Here is a 19,095-nt window from a genome sequence, read left to right on the forward strand (position 1 = left end):
CCACTCAAATTACTTAATTTTTCACTATACTAATTTTCAACACTAATCCTTTATGGGTTCCTGAGTAGCTTGCTACTCGCCAGAAAAGCACTTCAAGAACCATCAGGGGTCACAGGTGCTATATGAATGCAAACCTTCATTCCCCTTCTGTACCTCCGCTATCCTTCACACTCCAAATAACTGACTAACATCCACTACTCAAAATACTTTCATATTTCACCATACTAATTCACCACTAATCCTTTATGGGTTTCCGGAGTAGCGTGCTTCAACACCCCATCAGGGGTAACATGCGCTATATAAATACAAACCTTTTTTCCTCTTCTGTCCTTCTGCTATCCTTCCGAATCCAAATAACTGACTAACCTATCCACCACTTAAAATGTACTTGCATGTTTCACTATACTAATTCAACACTAATCCTTTATGGGTCCCGGAGTAGTGTGCTACTCGCCGAAAAAGCGTTTTGACGCCTTGTCAGGGGTAGTAAGCGTTAAAGAAATGCAATTACAATACAATAAAGATGTGCCCTACTATGCCATAGGTGGAGCTGTTAGTGGTTTGCTAGCATCTCCTCAACACCCTAATTTATTCGGACCACAAAACGCCACAGTGTGCTTGGACTACTACTAGCTGATGGAGGCTGAAGGGCTGATGGTGGTATACTGTATAACCAGCATGGAACTACTAGTTTGGTAGGGACGTCTGACTTATAGGTGTGTGGAAGGGCTACTGGTTGCTCAGGTTACTACTTGCTCTTAAGGGGGCTGTTGCTAATGTGGAGCCAGGATTTGATGATTGGACTGGTGGAGTACTATCTGGAAGAGTGCATGAAGACCCCACTGGCTGATGCTTGATTATTAGTCAACAATAAACAACGATTACATACCTTTGACCACCCAAATAAATTGATTTATTTATAAGTGTCCTAAGGTAAATCAAGTATATGGAAACCATAGAATGGTACTATATAGGTATTATCAAAAATGTGTGTGAATGTTTAAATATCATGGTTTGTAATTAGAGAATAGGTCCTAAAGCATCCTAACCCAAACTGGGGAAAACTCAGTTAAGTACTTGGTGTAAGAAATTGGGTTATTGGTTGAGGGGGTGGACTGCAAAAGGTTTACTTTGTCAGGTCGAAATGGCACTTTAAAACTGCCCACAGAGGCTGCAGTGGCAGGCCGGAGACATGTTTTACAGTGGAACTGTTAGTGGGTGGGATAATGAGTGCTGCTACTCACTTGTGTACCATTTACTAGACTTACAGTTAAGTTAAATGTGACAATTAGGTGTAGTCCAATTTTACCATGTTTGAAGGAGACAGCACAAGAACTTTAGCACTGGTTAGCAGTGGTAAAGTGCACATAGTACTAAAGCCAAGAAAAACGAACTCGGCAAACAGGAGTGGTGAAGGTGAAGCGTTTGTGGGAATATCACGCCAAGGATATCAGGTCTAACACTTTGGCACTCTCTCAATATAGCATATGCACTGCTTGTGGAGCCTGAACCTGTATATTAATTCCTATTTTATAAAATGGCCACCTAGTGTGGCCCAGTATAAACACAATGTGAAAATGCCCCTGACACTTGGAACACCCCATAACAAATTATCCGTATAGTTCCGCTAGTCGAAGGAGTCCCTCTATTGACTCCCACTTTCATGTAATTCAAGTAAGCTTCCCCTACACTTCCTTGAAACTCTGACAATGCGCTCTAGGCACAGTGCTGGATCTCTCTTTCCAGAATACACATACTATTAAAGTATCTTGCCCTTCCCGGAAGTTATACTTAATAAATTCTCGAACAGTACCTTTGCCTAATCTGTAAAGCATGTTCAGGCCTTCAGGTACAAAGGAAGTGCATAGCCCAATGTATCGACAAATACACATAGCTAAATGTGGATAGTAATTGGGGCTGTAACGCAAAGCTTTTCCTACATTCGCACTCCACCAATATTCCTTGGGGAGTGCCCATCCAACACACACAAATAAAACTGTAGAAGCCTGTCTCATTCCAAAAGTGACTGTGGGAAAAGAAAGACAAGACTGAAATGTAATATTGATATACAAACATGTACAGTGTAAAAACCGTGTAACAATCTGTAGGACATCAGCAAGGACAGCACAACTTTGTATCCAACATGACTTTTCTGTTGATGGTAATGAACAACATATTTAGAGAAGTGATTCTGCAAAGTTTGCTATTTTTGTAAAGGAGAGGCAGCAGGCCTTTTCCATCGGTGCACCCAGGATGTGGCACATGTCCAGCAAGACTACCCCTGGGCTGTTAATTTAGGGAAGATTTGAAGATGCACCTCTTTAAAGAAAACTGCTTCACAATGCTGTAACAGTCCACAAATCAGCTACCTCTCGTATCGCGCATTGACTTTATGCTTGTCTTTGACCTTATACAGCACTCTGCTGCCTTTTGGCCAGGTTTGTGGTATAGAAATACCTCATACATACATTAGCAGTGTAGAAGGCGAAATGGCATTTTGGGTCTGAAGAGTGAGGAGCCTTCTGCACTTCAACTATAGATGTTTTTCACTTCCCAACCGGGGGATTGGGACTAGTTTCCATGTTTGCAGCAGGGGTATTGGCGCCCTTGATACGCCACTGCTTTTGAAGAATTTTCAAAGTGATTATCATTCCCCTAAGGGTTACTTTCATAATAAAGAATACCCCAGATTGAGCAGAAGGTATATATACAGTGTAAATATAGTCATTCTTTTTCGAACAGGGCGTGAGGTTACCTCATCAATTGTTTCTTTCTGCATAAAAGAAGAGAGTAACACCTGTGATAAGGATCGCCTAAATAACCAGGAGAGAGAAGATATCAATAGTGAAACCGGTAAGGAAATAAGGGCTTTTTGAAATCGCCCAATTCCGGTTTTGTTACAAAATGTGATTCGCAGGTATCTTGCGTAACTGTCTTTTTACTGCACTCCTCTGTTAAACAAGCATTGGCATAGCCAATAGGTCTCACCTTTGGGACCTTATAAGTGCTTAGTTAGCCAGCACAATATCCTTGGTGCAACAGCATCAAGTGTTGCATGGCTAAACACTTATAAGGTCCCGAAGGCGAGGCCTATTGGCTATGCTAATGCTTGTTCTAAGAGCGTCATACCACTATGTATTAAGAGAAGTACTACAAACAGGCGAATTCAAAAGAAAACTCCAACACAAAAAGTGAGAAGAAAGGTGAGAAAAAACTGCACCCAACAGGAGTTAGACCAAGCAAGAATTTAGAAGTGAACTTGAATTATGAAGGAAACTATGCGCATGTCTGAATTAGAATCTGGCAGAAACTTTGACGAAAAGTCAAATACAGGGGTTCCGTACACTGAACCGCTGAGAAGAAAAACTCATGAGTTTACATAAAGAATCGTTAATGAAAAGGCAGGTGTCAAACATCGATGCTCAGAAATTTCACAAAATTAAGTTATATCATTGAAAGAACGGTAAAACCTGCGAAGAACATTCAATGAATCATCATAACATGAGTAGAAAGCATGAACAGCTTACTAAAAGTAATTTAAGAATTAAAGGTAAGCATTTAAACATAACATTTTCATGAACAGCTTACTGAAAGTAAATTAGGAAACACAAGTAAGCATTAAAACATAACACTTTCATGAACAGCTTACTGAAAGTAAATTAAGAATCAAAAGTAAGATTTTAAAACATAACATATTCAACGACTTGTATCATATATAATTAAAAACACAAATTAATAGTAATTAATTGCACTAGGGCAACTCACGCAAAGAATAATAAAAACTTATGCACAACACTTAATCAATAAATTATTCAGAATCAGACTCCGGTGGGTTTATACATAGTTGAGAGGAAACATGCATGAATATAAGTACGGTATACAGTGCAATAGTTTAAAAAGAAAAAAAGTAAAATAAGAAAAGTAGTCACCGTTGTCGAAAACAGGTAAAATCTGGAAAAGAGAATATAAAACCCTGAAAAACAGTAGCTTGTATGCAGAAGAGGCAGTGAAAGGCTGCGCGCAGGAGAACAGGTCCTTGAGGAAACATTGCCATTTTATGCATAAAAAAACTGAAAAAACAGTAAGATGTACGCTGACGGAAGGATGACGTGTTCTCGGTGACATGCTGATTTTGAAGTTTTGTCCGTTGCTTTTGAAGAAAGTTTACGGTGAATCTCATGAAGAAAAACGTGGTTGGCAAAACGTTCCGCGTCTGCAGGAAGTAAGCAGAAACGTGGTTGGCAGAACATGTTAAATGCAGGAATTGTAATAAGGAAGGCCAAGCTTAAAATGGCGGCATGTTTTATACGCAGTGCCGGATGGTTCACAGCACGTGAAGGAAGAAAAGCGTCCAGGAGCAGCAAAGCAGGATGAACTGCAGAACACGACACAGGATTCATGGAACTTCTAAGAAGAATGCAGGCAGAAGCAGGTAGGCGCGCGCTGAAGGTAGCTTGTGCGGTATTTGAAAACGGCAAAGCGGAGCGCTCGTGACATATTTGAACTGTGAGGATACAGTTAAACTGCCTTAAAGGGTAAATCAGCAGTATAACAAAGCGCAACAATAAAAATGAAATTAAAGTACTAACTGTCACGAAAGGTACATAAGAGCAGATCGCGCTTGCCTCAGGTTACGGTTATTTTCATCAGTAAGGTGCAGCACTGAATTAAGGAATACATTCTCATCTGTAAACCGCCTTAAACAAAGATAAGTCCAAAGTCCAAACGCTTGAATGATGTTACTTGGGTGGTGGTAATTGAACAGAGTGAAGCAGGCCCGTAGTACTCATAAAGGCTGAAGCTCCTATTTCTGCAACCGTTTTTATTTCTCTCCCCTCCCTACCAGGCTACCCCCAGGTAATCTTGACACCCTCCTGTCCTGAAGAGATCCCATTATTCGCACAGGGATCGAAACGTCGTCGACAACCATTTCTAAACTCCATTGTATTATTATCTGAAATGTTGGAGTATGAAATGCCTTACTGACTTTTTGTTAATACTTACCTTCGTGCACCAAAAAGTCACCTTTTAATCACTTGCCTGGGTACCGGAAATCGGCTGATTTCCTCTTACCCTGCCACCAACTCACTCACTGTTCAAATTTTCTCCTTTACTATTTTATTGTAATTTACTAGTATTTTTTGCATTGTCTTTAAACATAAAACCCAATTTTTCATTGTACTAATTGCGGTATGTCACTTTATTCTGTTTGAATGGGACCACTGTTCCTTACAAAATTTTTTTTTACATATGTACAGAGCACATTTTGTGATTCGGTAACATGCTAAAGAATCACAGTTTGTGTTTAGCGCTTTGGTATTTAGAAGGGGCCCTTATATAAGGTGTCCCTTCCTAAAAGCGAATAGCATTGGTATGTATGAATGTTTTGCTACCAAATTACGGTTGCAAAACATTCATTTTTTACTGACACCTCAAGGGTGTTGGTAAACATTTGCAAATGGAAAGAAGTCCCCAAAGGACCCCTTCCCATTTGTGTTGCTGAAACTAAAATGTTTTAAGAGCAGGCAGTGGTCAATTGAACCACTGCCTGCTCTTAAAAAATGAACCTTAAAGGTTTCTTTTTTTTTTAAACACATCCTGTTTTCCTCTAAGGAAAACGGGCTGTATTTAAAGAAACAAAACAAAATGTTTGCTTTATTAAAAAACAATCGCAGACATGGTAGTCTGCTGACCCCAGCAGACCACTATTCCTGTGATGGCTGCAATTCCTAATGGGTTGTAAATGGTGACTTGCCTCTTTAATATTCATAAGGTAGGTCTATTTGCAACCACATTAGAAATCGCTATATGAAGTTTGCAAGTGTTCTTACGTTATGAATTTGGAATTCCTAATTGTATTTGGTAAAAATCACAATTAGGAAATCACAATTCCTATTTTTTGTACATATTGCCCTTTGTCCTTATTTAAAACACAGGTCCTTATGTGCTTATTTTACCATCTCTGATGATTTAACAACTGTACTTTAAAATAATATTCCCATCACTATGACTGTGATGAATCTGTTGGAGAATTTATAGGTATGTGGCCTACAAGACTCCTTGCCATCAATTTCTTTGCACTTTAATCAATACCATTTTCTCAGTCAGAGCTAGCAATGCACTGAATTTACTTAGAAACAAAATTAGGAAATACCTTACTTGCATCAATGATGCTTAATATATGAATTCCGGGAAGTCCACATGAAATACTAGTTCTCTCAGCCTTTCTGTCACATCTTTAGCTCTTCTGATGCGGAAGGATAGTTGGTTCGCTAAAGAAATCTGAGGTTTCAGGAACATCGGACCTGTGTCAAGTTAAGCTTGATAGATACCCCAAAAATCAAAAGTTTAATTTAGCCATCTGGCTATGGCTATGAAGGTGTTTGACGGGTTAGCTGTCAATTCTCTGGCTTGTGGCCTCTCACACTACTACAAGGTCTAACTCCTATCTCAGTGGTTCACAAACTTTTTCAACCTGCGGCTCTCTTGACCCATTAGCCATTGCCCATGGCTTCCCACTATTACTTTTTTTGGAGGGCGGAGGGTATGTAAGCCTGGCCTCAGGGGTAGTTTAATTTTTCTCCCTGAAATAATTGGGATGAAGCTGATGAAGATATTATAATCATATAGGCAGGGTGTTTTGTATTACTAAGGCGGCGCTGCTAATAAAATATTCATAGTTACACTTCTTTGCCCATGCCTTTTTTAGAGTACCCTCTTAAACTTTTTTATCCCACGTACAGTGCTAGATAGCACCCCTATGCATGTAGACCCCATTGCCAAAGTGTTTCTGCACTTGAAGAATATTTGCATACACTTCCATTTCTACCCATGTCATACGTGCCAACAGACCTGTCTCAGCAGGGTGACTCACAATTTTTTAAACCACATACAGCTTTATTTTTGCTATCTCCTCCCTAAAATTTCCTCCAAATCAATGCAAGTAAAATGAATTCCTCAGATATTATTTTTTTAACCCCTCCAGCGCGGCGCGGATTACCGCGCCGTGCTGAAGATTCGTTGCGCGGGCGGGGCCGTGACGGAGCGGTTTCGTCATCCGCACAGCGCGACCGATGCGCATGACGGAACCGCTCCGTCATGCGCATCGAAAGGGTTAAACATCCCTCCTTCTTGCTTCAATTGTTGGCATTATGCCATATATGGTGTTTTACTTCCCTGTGTTCAAGTAGAGAGCAGGCCTGTCTGGAAGTGTGTGTACTGAAAGAAATGAGTACTGGAAGTACCTATGATTCAAGTACAAATGTCAATATTTAATAAAACTTAGTGTGTTTAATAGTCAGGCAACTGTACTTTCCTGATAACTTGCATTGGTGTAAAAATACATTTTGAAAAAAACAAAACTATTAACGAGTCTAACAAAATAAATCAAGCATCTTCTGCCTACTTTGGGAGTGTTGAAGTGTGGTGATCCAGTGAAATATGGAGGTCATCACCCTCGACATGCCATCAATTAAGCAATACGTTTACAGCTTTAGGCATGTCACTGACAAATCATCAACATCAAATGTTTAAGTCTAATTAGTTTACCTGAAGCCAACAACCCCTTCAACATTAAATGCATTAAAGTGCTTGGTGCGTGGCTCCCTTGGCTAGGTTTGACAGGTCCAGAGGGAGCCACGGCGCACAGTTTGGGGACCACTGTCCTATCTCTTCAATGTCCTACTCTCAATTGCCTCGCTGTATGTTATCCTCAGGCCCAGAATTCTATTGATGACATTACAGGTACTTTGAGCCCTGGCTCATCCCAGAATTGTATGTACAAAAGCACTCACAAAGAAATCTACCATACAGACAATTACACAAAGAACCATAAGGCAGGCAACAGATATTTGATAAACAGCGCTTTGCAATAAGGCTGTTTAGACTAAATAACAATAACAAACCAGTACTGTACCAATGTTACTCCTGCTATAAAATGTACTCCTATGCAGGTACTGGAATCATCTTTCGCATAAGTTATCTGGCAGTCACAGCGTCTTCCAAATAGAATGGTCTGAGCTGCAGACCTCATTCTGAGCGTTGCACGCCTATGAATCAACTATGGCTGATTCTGAAGTGAGCCACAGTGTAGCTGGAGGGTTTGTCCTTCTTTCTTTCTGATTCCCTCCCTGTCTTTTGGGGTTTGCATGCAGCCTTTGACTTTCAGGCTGTTTCATATAGATGTTTAATTTATAGGTAAAAAAAATATGGTCACTGAGATCTCCGAGGTATCACAGGAAACCTGCTAGTAAGCTTGCACAATTGATCAATGGAGAATCCACAGTCATAAACTAGCCCATTTCTCTTATGTTTTGTCTTTCACTTGGTTATCCACTAATGCTCAAAAGCAACTTTGGTAATTATCTTGGAACTGTCTTCACCTGTACATTGTGGCTCTGGCTCCAATGGTAGTTGGTTCCAAGTTTCCAAGTTTTGTTCTCTAATTGCTTGAGTCAAATCCGGTTGTCCCTGGAAATTTGTTTAGTGAAGCGTAATACGTTAATATGATTCTATTTCCAGTGATTTCTGCAGTTTTTCAACTTTGCCTTTGTTCTGCGGTACTTATACCAAGTTACTTTTACATATTGTATCTCTTCAGATTTCATCAGAACATCAAATTATAAGCCATCTTCCATCCTCATTGGGGTATGGAGTATGCATTGACATCAGTGTGAATTGGCCTTTGGAGGAAGACCATCAGTGACTTTGTCATTGCGTTAGGTCTTTTGGACCTATCACTACATTTAGATATCATCAACAATGACAACTTGTCCGCCCCTCTTCAGTAACTTTGAGATGCTGGGAACATTCTGCCCTAGTTTTATACATTCCCGGCCAAACAGCTTAGGCTGTTTCTCTCTCTTTATACGTATGCATTCTTCTATCTTTCTTCTGCCCTTCCTAGTGGTCCGCTCTGCCGCCTAGCCATTTTAACGTATGTGTTGAGACTCTGTGACTTCATGGTTTTTAAATGTGCTTCACTTTTGATTGTTCACCAGTAGTTCGTAGGTCATCCTGAATTTGCAAGGGATTCTGTGCAGGCATATGCAAAGTGTCAATGAAAGAGGGGATCAGAAGCCATTGGCTTAAGTTGAAATCTGATAAGATGGAAATCATTGAGTAAGAGGCAGGTCTTACTACAAAGCCCCACAATGTGTGTGGATGCTATAAATACTTGCCTTGAGGAATGAATGAGTTGAGATGTATTCGGCCTCGTCCAAGTTTGATGGAAGAGGTTGTCCTACATGTTACCAGTGATGTGCACTTTTATAGACTCCTAAATTACAGCAATCCACTGTTGGGTTTGCTTGACTATCTCCTGTACTTCTGAAGTTCAATTCATTCAAAATACCTCAACTTTTTCAACTTTTAGAATTTGGAAATTTGAACTTGTCTTTAAGTTGCTTTTAAAGCTGGACATATATAGGGATCTACTTACCCAGTTTTGTTTACCAGCCTGTCCTGTATTTCTAAGTGCAGACTGGTAAGAAAGGTGGAAAACCTATACATGTTGCACATTGCATGCATAGATTGCTTCCAAGTGGTCGGTTTAAATCACAGATCCACTAACAGGAGTTACTACAATTATAAAACACAAGCTGATACTTTGCTAGCCTTCTTGGACTATAAGTGCAGCATATAGCTGTCTGCTGTGCATTACTTAATTCTTTGACCAAAGGATGGCACCTGCCGTTTTGTTCTGGCACAATTCTCTAGAGTTGCGGTTCTCATTTTTGCACCGGACCACAAATTATCTTCATTTTCCATGCCTGGGGGTATAGCCAAAGGCATGTCTTTCTTCTAAAAATGACTCCTTTGGATTATTTAACTTTCGGGCGATCTGCATGAGTAAGTCTTAGGGATTAAGAGTACACATGGAAATCTGCCAAATCGAGATGAGTCTGAGCCAAACCTGCTCCAGAGCATCCCGGAGCTGAGGCAGGGAACATGATAGTGCTGAAGTTGTTGCCCAGAAGGACTATGGGACAGAAATCAGAATTACCTGCCCCTAAAAGCCCCCTACCTACCTGACTATCCCATGAAAACTAGGCTCAGTCAAACATTAGAGAACAGAGTGCCTGTGCACTGAAAGGATTTTGTATACTTGACAATGGTAAAAGAAAACCTCCTAACAATAATATGGTTGGTTCGACAAAGTGTTTATCAAACACACCTTAAAGATATCCCAGCTATTTTTTATTTATATATTGTGCCTTTTATGTCGCTCAACAGGAAACCAGTTTCTTTGTTTACGGAAAGAAGAGCAGCCTACTACGTGTTTAATGAATCAACTTGTTTCAGAAGAAGAGAAAAGAATGGATTCCAGCCCAGGTAGCTTTCAAAAACTCTACATTTCACAACACTGTGCTGTGGCAGCAAGAACCCATTCTTATGATCTGTATTCTCATCAAAAGTCTATTTTAATCTTTCCCATTCAATGGCACTTACAGAGAAATGAAATCGTCTAGATTTCTGAATGTTCTTTTCCTGTTTATTTTCCTATTCTTGCTTGGTCCCTTTAATGAACTTGTAATGTGTGAATCGTTCTCCCTGGCTATGGTAATGCCTTTTATTTATTTATTGTTTTCACAAAATGGAGAGTGTTTTGATAGACTGCATTCCTTATAGATCATTATAACTTTGAAATGTTTCTCTTATATTGTCATATATGTTTTTTAAACACAGATCAGTCAGTTTATCCATCAATTCACATTAAAAGGGAGAAAGAGTCTTATGCTGTTGAACATCATGACAACGTGACGGAAGAAAACCTTATTAGTCCAGTAGGTGAGTAAATGCACTTGGTCCACTATTTAAACATGGCTGTGTGATTTTGTATTCCATTTGAACTCCCAATTGCAACTGAGCGGTCTCTCAGGATTCCGGAAGGCATATAATAACATGACAGCCGAGTGGCGGCAGTGTTTACCTTTAAATTATCCTCATGGACACTTTTACAGGCCCATCAACCTAGCTTGTTCTCCTTGCTATAATTACTCACTGACACAATGTAATCATTCATACACTCATTCATACACACTTCAGCTCCTGTACTTCCTACTATAGGCACATCTGTCATACTCTCCCCAAAAATACAGTCCACTCCCCTACTGTTCCCTCTCAAGCTGTCCAAGATCCTCACCCCATGGCACCACGGCCATGTAGTTGGAAGTGCACTGTTGACTCAACAACACTCTTTCACCCCACAACAATATACATCTGAGAACCATTCAGACAAAGTTATGTTGAAAATACCCAACCATCATTCTCTTAATTTCACTTCATAGCTATTTACATTGCTAGGGTTGCTTTCTAGAAAGCAATTGCCATAGATTGGGATATGGACAACTAAACACCTAGCTCATCAAAAAACAACTGTTCTTTGGCACAACCATCTATACATTTAAAATAGCACGCAGACCTTGAGGAGGTTCAAACTCATTTTTCTCTCCACATTAAGCAATAGGAATTGTAAATTTTGTTTAGCAAAGTATCAAGCAAAACTGAAATCATTAAGGGGAGCATTTTCTATGTCCAATATATTAGCTTTAGAAATTGGCCATCAATTACGTAATTATTATGAAATTATTTTGTTTCCCTGTGCAGTTGTATGCAATGTACTGGTAAGGTAATTTTGCATTCTTCACCTTTCACATTCATCATTTCTATGAGTAATCATTCGCCCACTAATGACCTAATGTACCAATGTGTTTCTTTGTACATTTTTGTATTCTTAAATAAAATATGAAGTTAAGAATAAACACAAGTAACAATGCCAAATGTTGTTAAAAACCTTCCCTGAAAATACTTTCTCTTTCTCTCTGCTGCTTGTGGTTTGGAAAATGTGCTTTTAAGCATGTGATAGGATAGTAACAGTAGTGATTTTCTTCTCCACCCACACATCACATTTTGAATTCTTGGTGTCCTATACATGTAAAAAAAATTGGGGTATTTAAACCCATACATGATATAGTACCTATTTAGACTGTCAGCGGAACCAGAAATGATTTCCCACACCAATTTGTATTCCCTTAATGAGCTAATTGAGGATTTTGAATAAAATCTATTTTTTTCTGCACAAATTCAGGCATGGTTGCTCCAGTATGAGTGTATTCTATAAGAAGAAGCCTTGGGCATAGGGTTGTGGTTACTGTTGGGATGTGCATGTCGCCTTCATCATAAATGCTGAGTGTTCCACTGCCCTTAGTGCCCAACTGCATGTGAAACTGATATCCTGTCTTTTATTTTGGCTCAGGTGTCACGCTAATTTAGCACGTGTGCAGATGCCTACCCCTATCCCTGACAATGTGAGGTCTATGACCTATCTTGTGCCCTGGAGACACACACCAAAAGTACACTCATATTAGGGAACATACTACTATACTTTCCCTGGAAGAGTGCACCACAAAAGCATTCATATTAGGCAAAGGGCTACTGTTCTTGCCCTGGGTACATCACTCAAAGTGGTGTTTTTGTAGTGTGACTAGTCTAGTGACTCGTCTCATGTAAAGTTCACTGTTATGTGAAACCTAGAGCCTTGTCCTGTGTGTGTGTATTTTGGGAGCGTGTATATGCATAGAGCATGTGTCGCACATGTATCATAGTAGGATTCCGTGTGTTGCATGAGTCTGAGTACTGGTGCCAGTTGGATTCTATTTGGATGTCCCTGGTTTATCATGGCACAAAACCTAGGGTGAGAACAGATTCTCCAGACAATGAATGTCTATTGGCTGCATTCCTGTGGCTAGAGGGTGGAGACCCAGACACAAGTGAGGGGGAAGGAGAAACCTCTCCCTTCAGAAATTCCTTCAGGGCTTTGTTAACAAAGGACAACTGATTAGTACTTTCTCAGCACCGTCATTTGCTGCATTCTAGAGGCTATGGGGTGGAACTGCAGTTTCTTTTGTTCTACATGAGGACGTTTCTAGGCAGGGCCTGCCCTTTTGTCTGTCTTTGATTATTACTTCAGGAATGTGATGGTAGCCAGGTGCAGAGAACTCACACTTCATTGTGCTCATGTTAGAGCCACACCCATTCCCTCCTGCTATGAGAGACATTACTTTGCATGAAGGCAGTGTCTGGAGAGCAGCATGAAATCGCGTTTGAGAGCAAACCAATTGTTAAGGCTTAGACAGCGGATCCACTTTCCCAACTTGGAAAGTCTGTATAAAAGTGGGATCTAACTACCCCACTTTGTTCCAGGTTCTTCATGAACAATGAAGGCAGTGCTCCCCAGAGTACTTAAAGGGCTGCTTTTTGACTAGCATGACAGTCAGACCCCCAGATGTCAGGGAGCATCACCTATAGTCCCCACTTTCTGCTGGAGGAGCAGCAGATCTGCCTAGAACCTAAAAGCCTGTTTACATACTGAGAGAGGGAAGGAGGGAGCTGTACCTGTCAAGCCAGCATCAGTGCAATCCCAGTACTAGAGAGGCAGCAACTGCTTAAGGTGGGCAGCTGCCAGAGGAGCCTTTTTCAAGGCGATCTCCAGTATCTCTACATTCTAAAAGAAGCTGCTGCCGTGGCTACAGAAAGCCCATAGCCCCTCTTTACCTGGGCTGCTGCACGTTTCCATCCCACATCCACCAGGACTCCCACTGCTAAAAGCAGGTAACCATAGTGCTTAAGAACTGTGTGAGAATGAGAGACTGAGAACCCGGGATAAAGCCTGCCACAAAAATAAAACTTTTCAGTGCTAATATTGAGCTGAAGGAAAAGAGAGCTGAAGTCTTGGTTCATGTACACCTTGAGGGTGTATATGCACCAACGCTTCAGCACTAGCACTGGCCTGAACAATACTCTTCTGTGTCTGTTGGTGGATTTTTGAGTTCTCAGCTCTAACTGTGTGAGGCCTGGGATTGCTTCTCTTGGCTCTCCTGGGAGTATGGAAAGGGTTATACCTGGCCCAGTTTCTAAAGTCCATAGTCGAAGGACCCCAGGACTACCAAAAATCTGCAACCACCACATTAAAGGTCCAGAAGCCCCAGCTAGCCCTGTGAGCCCCCCAAACAGGATCTGGCAGTTACCCTCTGGAGAAATTACCCAAACAATTGGATTTGTTGAAGGAAACAAATAGTTCACAGATCGACCTATATAGTTTTAGCAACATCTATGAGTTGTTAGTGGGACTGTCAGCTAATACCGGAATATAAATAAGGATATTTTGTTTGTCACAACTTGCATTTTAGAATCATCTACGAGAGATATACCTAATTTTTGGTGCTAGCCACATGTCTGTATAGAAGATCACAATTTAACACTTCCTTAGCAAACAATCCCTCGATAATAGAAGAGCAATGCATTTAAATTGAAAAAAAAACTTTGATCCTTTTTTATATCACATAGTATGATCCTTAAGGTCTATGGTCTGATTAATTCAGTCTGCGGAAATGTAATGGAAGTTTTAGATTGCCATGAGGTATTGCAAAGAAACAGCATATTCAGCATCTTGCATTTGTGTCTGTATTAGGATGGCATTTCAGACTGTTGTCAGCAGGAGCATAAAATATACACGGCAAGTCATATTGTTTATATTTAGTTACCCAGAATGCTATTTAAAATTAGATGTACTTTAAAATGCTATTACTGTATTGATATCTTCCTGACATGCTCCTTTGTACTCTTTTGTAAATATGTCATTTTAGTAAAGTACACATCTGAAAAGTTTTAATGAAAATCCATAATTTTGTCATAAGTACATTAGTACTATACATGTTAACGTTCCTGTTTTTAGACCATCTACATAGTGTTTCTGTTCTGATTGAATATTTTCCATACGCTACAGACTTGATTTATTTTATTTATTTTAAAGGTTTTGTATAGCGCTGGCTAGACCTGGAGGTATCAGAGCGCTTTACATGAGTATAAGATTATAGCTGCAGGTTACATCGTTACAAAGGTTACACAGTTATTATAGCATGGCAACTTAGTTACTTGTAAGGTCGAGATAAACAATGAGCACATATACGTAAGGGAAAAAGCAGGCAAGGGGAGAGATTCAGGGGAGGGGGTAAGGAGCAGGGGAAGTAGACAGAGAATGAAGGAGGGCAAGAGGAGGGGAGGGGGAGAGACACAGCGTGGAAAGAGGGGGGGGGGGGGAGGGTGATGGGGACACAAACCGGAAGACGAGTCAAAGCTGCGTCCAAAGTCCAGTAAGCTGTGATCATAGGGGAAGTGGTATCATTTCCCCATCTCTGTTGCGAGAGGCTCCCTTTACGCAGTGGACTCTCTCAGAGGGGTCTCTGAGACTCCAAGGCCAACATACTGGATCCATTCCCCAAAAAGGGGAGAGGGAGTGCTTTGGCAAGGGGGGCCATAGCATACCTCCGTTGTGAGTGGCTCCCTTGGCGCTGTGGACTCTCTCAGCAGGTTCGCTGAGACTCCAGAGTATAAATATTGGATCTTTCCCCAACAAGGGGAGAAGGAGTGCTTAGTCAAAGGGCACAAAGGACAGGGGGCTAGGCGGTGTAGCAGGTAAGGGGAGAGATTCGGGGAAGAGGGGATAGGAGCGAGCATTTTACATGAGGAACACTAATGTTACAATTTTACAACAGTCACAAGTTACATAAGTATCACGAAAAGCATTTAAAGAACATAGGGGACAAGGTTAATGGAGCAAGGAAGGGTAAGGGGATAGGGTAAAGGGGTAGGAGGAAGAAAGGACGTAGAGACGAGATGAGCAGCGCAGGGCAGGACTGGCACCGCAGGCCGCACCCCTTGCCGCGCACCCAGCATCGTGCAGCGGGGGCTAGTTAGGGCGCAAAAGTTCACAAGTGTCAGCAGGAGTTTCCGCATCCCAAGCAGCCGGCCAGACCTGCTAATTATGTGGCCATACAGGAAGCCCCGAGTCGGGAAGGCGCGGGGGGCAGAGGCGGCCAGCAGCGCGCAGGCACGGGACGAAGCAATCAAGCTCGCGGGCAAGGAAGACAATCAGTAGTTTGTGCAGCACAGGGCAATGTCGACACCACAATTAGTGCTCAGTGCAGTTGGCGATGTTCAGCACATTGGTGGAGGTGTTATACTGCGGAGGCCCAGCATTACTTGTAGGGGCTCACTCCTGTAGTCCAGCCAGCCTCGGTACTCGTGAGATTTGCCAGCATTAATGAGACACCTGCTCCTTTGAACGAGTAGTAACATCTTCTTTGTGTGTACTGTTGTCGGTGGGGCTATTCGTTGTCAGCTTGGGAATTCGGAGCCTTGGGCGGCAATCTTGTGGCTGGCACCGGAGAGGCACAGCACCTAGAGAGGTCGGTCTTGGCATGCAGGGTTTTTGTGCTGCATCAGACTCAATTTAGGTTATTTTCACGAGTGTGCAAAGGAGAGGGCACTTCGGCGTAGTTGGGATCGAGACTGAGCGTTTTGTTAGGGTGCCGTTTTTGAGGCCATGGCGGCCATCATGGAGTCAGGCACAGGACAGACAGTCCTTGGGGCCGGCCGCTACTTTGTGTCCTGTGCAGCGTACCCGGCAGGTCCTAGGCCCAGCGGCTCCTGGATCGCGGGACCAGTCCGCGCCGGAAGGGAGAGAAGATGGCGGGCGCTCTAAAGATCTGCCGTGCTCCCCTGCAAGTCTACGGTCGTGCTGGGGGCCAACCGCTGCGCCGGGTAAATAATCGCCCAGTCCGTCTGTTTCCAGGCCCCGGTGGGGGAGTGAAGACATGTCCCAGACCAGGTGCTCCCCGGAAATTTGTTTTCTCTAAACAGGTGATGAAACCATGAACAGTCAATGTAAAGATATTAGTTCAATGGTATTTACAGAACAAACTCAACCTTCCATATGTTCCATATGTTCTTCTGGAACAACAAACAAAGAGGATTTGCAGAGGTGTAATAAGCTGCCATTTTTTAGGAGACAGTTATGGCCCCGACGTAACCGGGAATTGGTAGAAAAAAAGACTTCTGAGCTTGAAAGTTTTTTTCAGAATTCAGCGCCTTTCAGTTTGCATCATGGACCCACCAAACTAGGGAAGTCTTATAAATGTAATGAATATGATATCAATCGAAGGAATTTGGTGACTAATGCATGCCTTGAAAACACATTCCACAAACAGAGACAAAACTTGTCTGCACAATATGACCAAGACACTAGCCTAAATGAAAGCTTCATTCATTTCAGAAGAACGCATACTGCTGTGAGTCCACAAGAGAGACCCTTTGTGTGTGCTCACTATGAGAAAAGCTTCAGTCTAAAAAGTGATCGTAATCGGCATCAGCGAATACATACAGGGGAAAAGCCGTACACTTGCATTGATTGTCAGAAACGGTCGCAAGGATCATTTCAATAAACACAGAAGAATACATATTGGAGAGGAAGAGAAAAGGCCCAAAGACCCACATCCAAATATCAGGACACACATGGATCCACACAGTTGGAAACTTTGAAATGAACTTCTGCAGCTGAAAAAAAAAAACTTGTGTTTTGCTTCTAATTTAGAAGGACATCTTAACACCCATAATCCGGGATGAAGTTCTTGGACTAAACCACAAGATCATAAACCAACCTCGAGACAGTAACGGCCAGAGACTTTACAAAAACCAGACTAAAATAATAGTAATTGGAAGCAGTGGGTAGGCACTTATGGCCCTCAGAGTATCATTTCTTCTCACGCTGCTATAATATTGGGCACAGTATTAGGATATTGCAGGTGTTGCATAGTCGGACATTGAGGCTTCGGCAGGAACAAAGTTGACAGAATGTCATCCCTAAAATAGAAATATAAAAAAAACTATGGATTCAGAAAATCATGAAATAAGGTACACTAAGTATACTAACTGAGAGAACCATATTTGAAAGAACACAAATGCAGAGGGTAGAGGGTGAAAGACAAGAAAGTACATTAATATCCTTGAGGTTCTATTGTAAGCACTTTTGATGATAGGAACAGACAACTATTGTACCACAACTAATACATTCTAGATTTTCCTCAGGATTTCTGACAATGGTGTAGCTACTAATTTCAGATACATAATCAACCGCCATGTAGAAATAAGCAGCCAATGAATTTCAAATGTAGAGTGCGATTTCAACGTATCCATCCCCTGTATTATTAACTTTTCTGTTATTGGGAGCATTTAGACCCAATGCCACACATTTCACCCCTATACTATGAAGAATAAATTTCTCAGCTTATGTATACTGATTAGCTGCAGAATAAATTGAAGTGGAAATTGAGGAAAACTACTGTTCAGAGGGAAAATGAGACAAAAATTGTTTTATAGAGTACAAAGATGATCTAAGGCTCAGTTCATTCTTCTAAATGTATTGATTACAAACATAGAGATTTCCACTTACCCTATGTTTCAGAACAACACAACACCATGCCCAAAACCTTTTTTCACAGATTAACCACATTTTCCCACATCGCAGGCATGCTATGAACGCCATAGAATTGGATTTGAACTGCTATTCACATTCACCCCCTACATCACAAAGCTAACTGGTCACAGCTGTGACACTACAATGCTGCATAGCCACTGCATCCCTACCTTGTCACTCCCCTTCACTCCCAATCCTATCTCCTGCTAGTGTGGCAAGGGGGACATAGAGGCCTGGTTTCTCTTCTTGGTCCTTGGAAGGTCTGACATTCATTTCCTACAATTAATCCAAGATTTTGCAGCCAAGGTTGGAGCTCAGGCTGGGATTTAATAGTGTGTGCAGAGTTTGATAAACCCTCAGTATCCCCATGAGCTCCAGAATCTGATTAATATGTTTTTGTGTGCAACACATAACTCTTGATCTGTAAATTTGCTGATCTCATGGGAAGACTAACCTCCCTCATATAAAATGATTCTGCCACTAACAAAACAACCTCTATGCGCAAGTCACTAAAAACCTTGAAAGAGTGCCATTCAGAAGTTCTGACCTTGTGGGACATATTACTCCCTGACATCAAAACAACTTATAACCTACATACATATAGATAACAACCAAAATATTAAATTTTTATTTCGGCCATTATGCTTCAGATTACCAGTAATGCAATAAATGGCATCCTATCAACTACCAGACATCAGACACTCCTGTTTCATTTATGCAGTCATCCGTACTGATGGATACTTCTTCCCACAGATTCCTCAAATCATGAATATCCAGACTGG

General features: G+C 41.4%; 1 pseudogene; it reads left to right on the forward strand.

Moving 5' to 3' along the window:
• Positions 1 to 17,379, forward strand: part of LOC146821357 (uncharacterized) — a 34,822-nt pseudogene extending 17,443 nt beyond the window's left edge.
• Positions 17,380 to 19,095: the final 1,716 nt, after the last annotated feature.

This window comes from Triturus cristatus, chromosome 6 (assembly GCF_964204655.1).
Source record: "Triturus cristatus chromosome 6, aTriCri1.1, whole genome shotgun sequence".
In the NCBI taxonomy this organism is placed as follows: domain Eukaryota; kingdom Metazoa; phylum Chordata; class Amphibia; order Caudata; family Salamandridae; genus Triturus; species Triturus cristatus.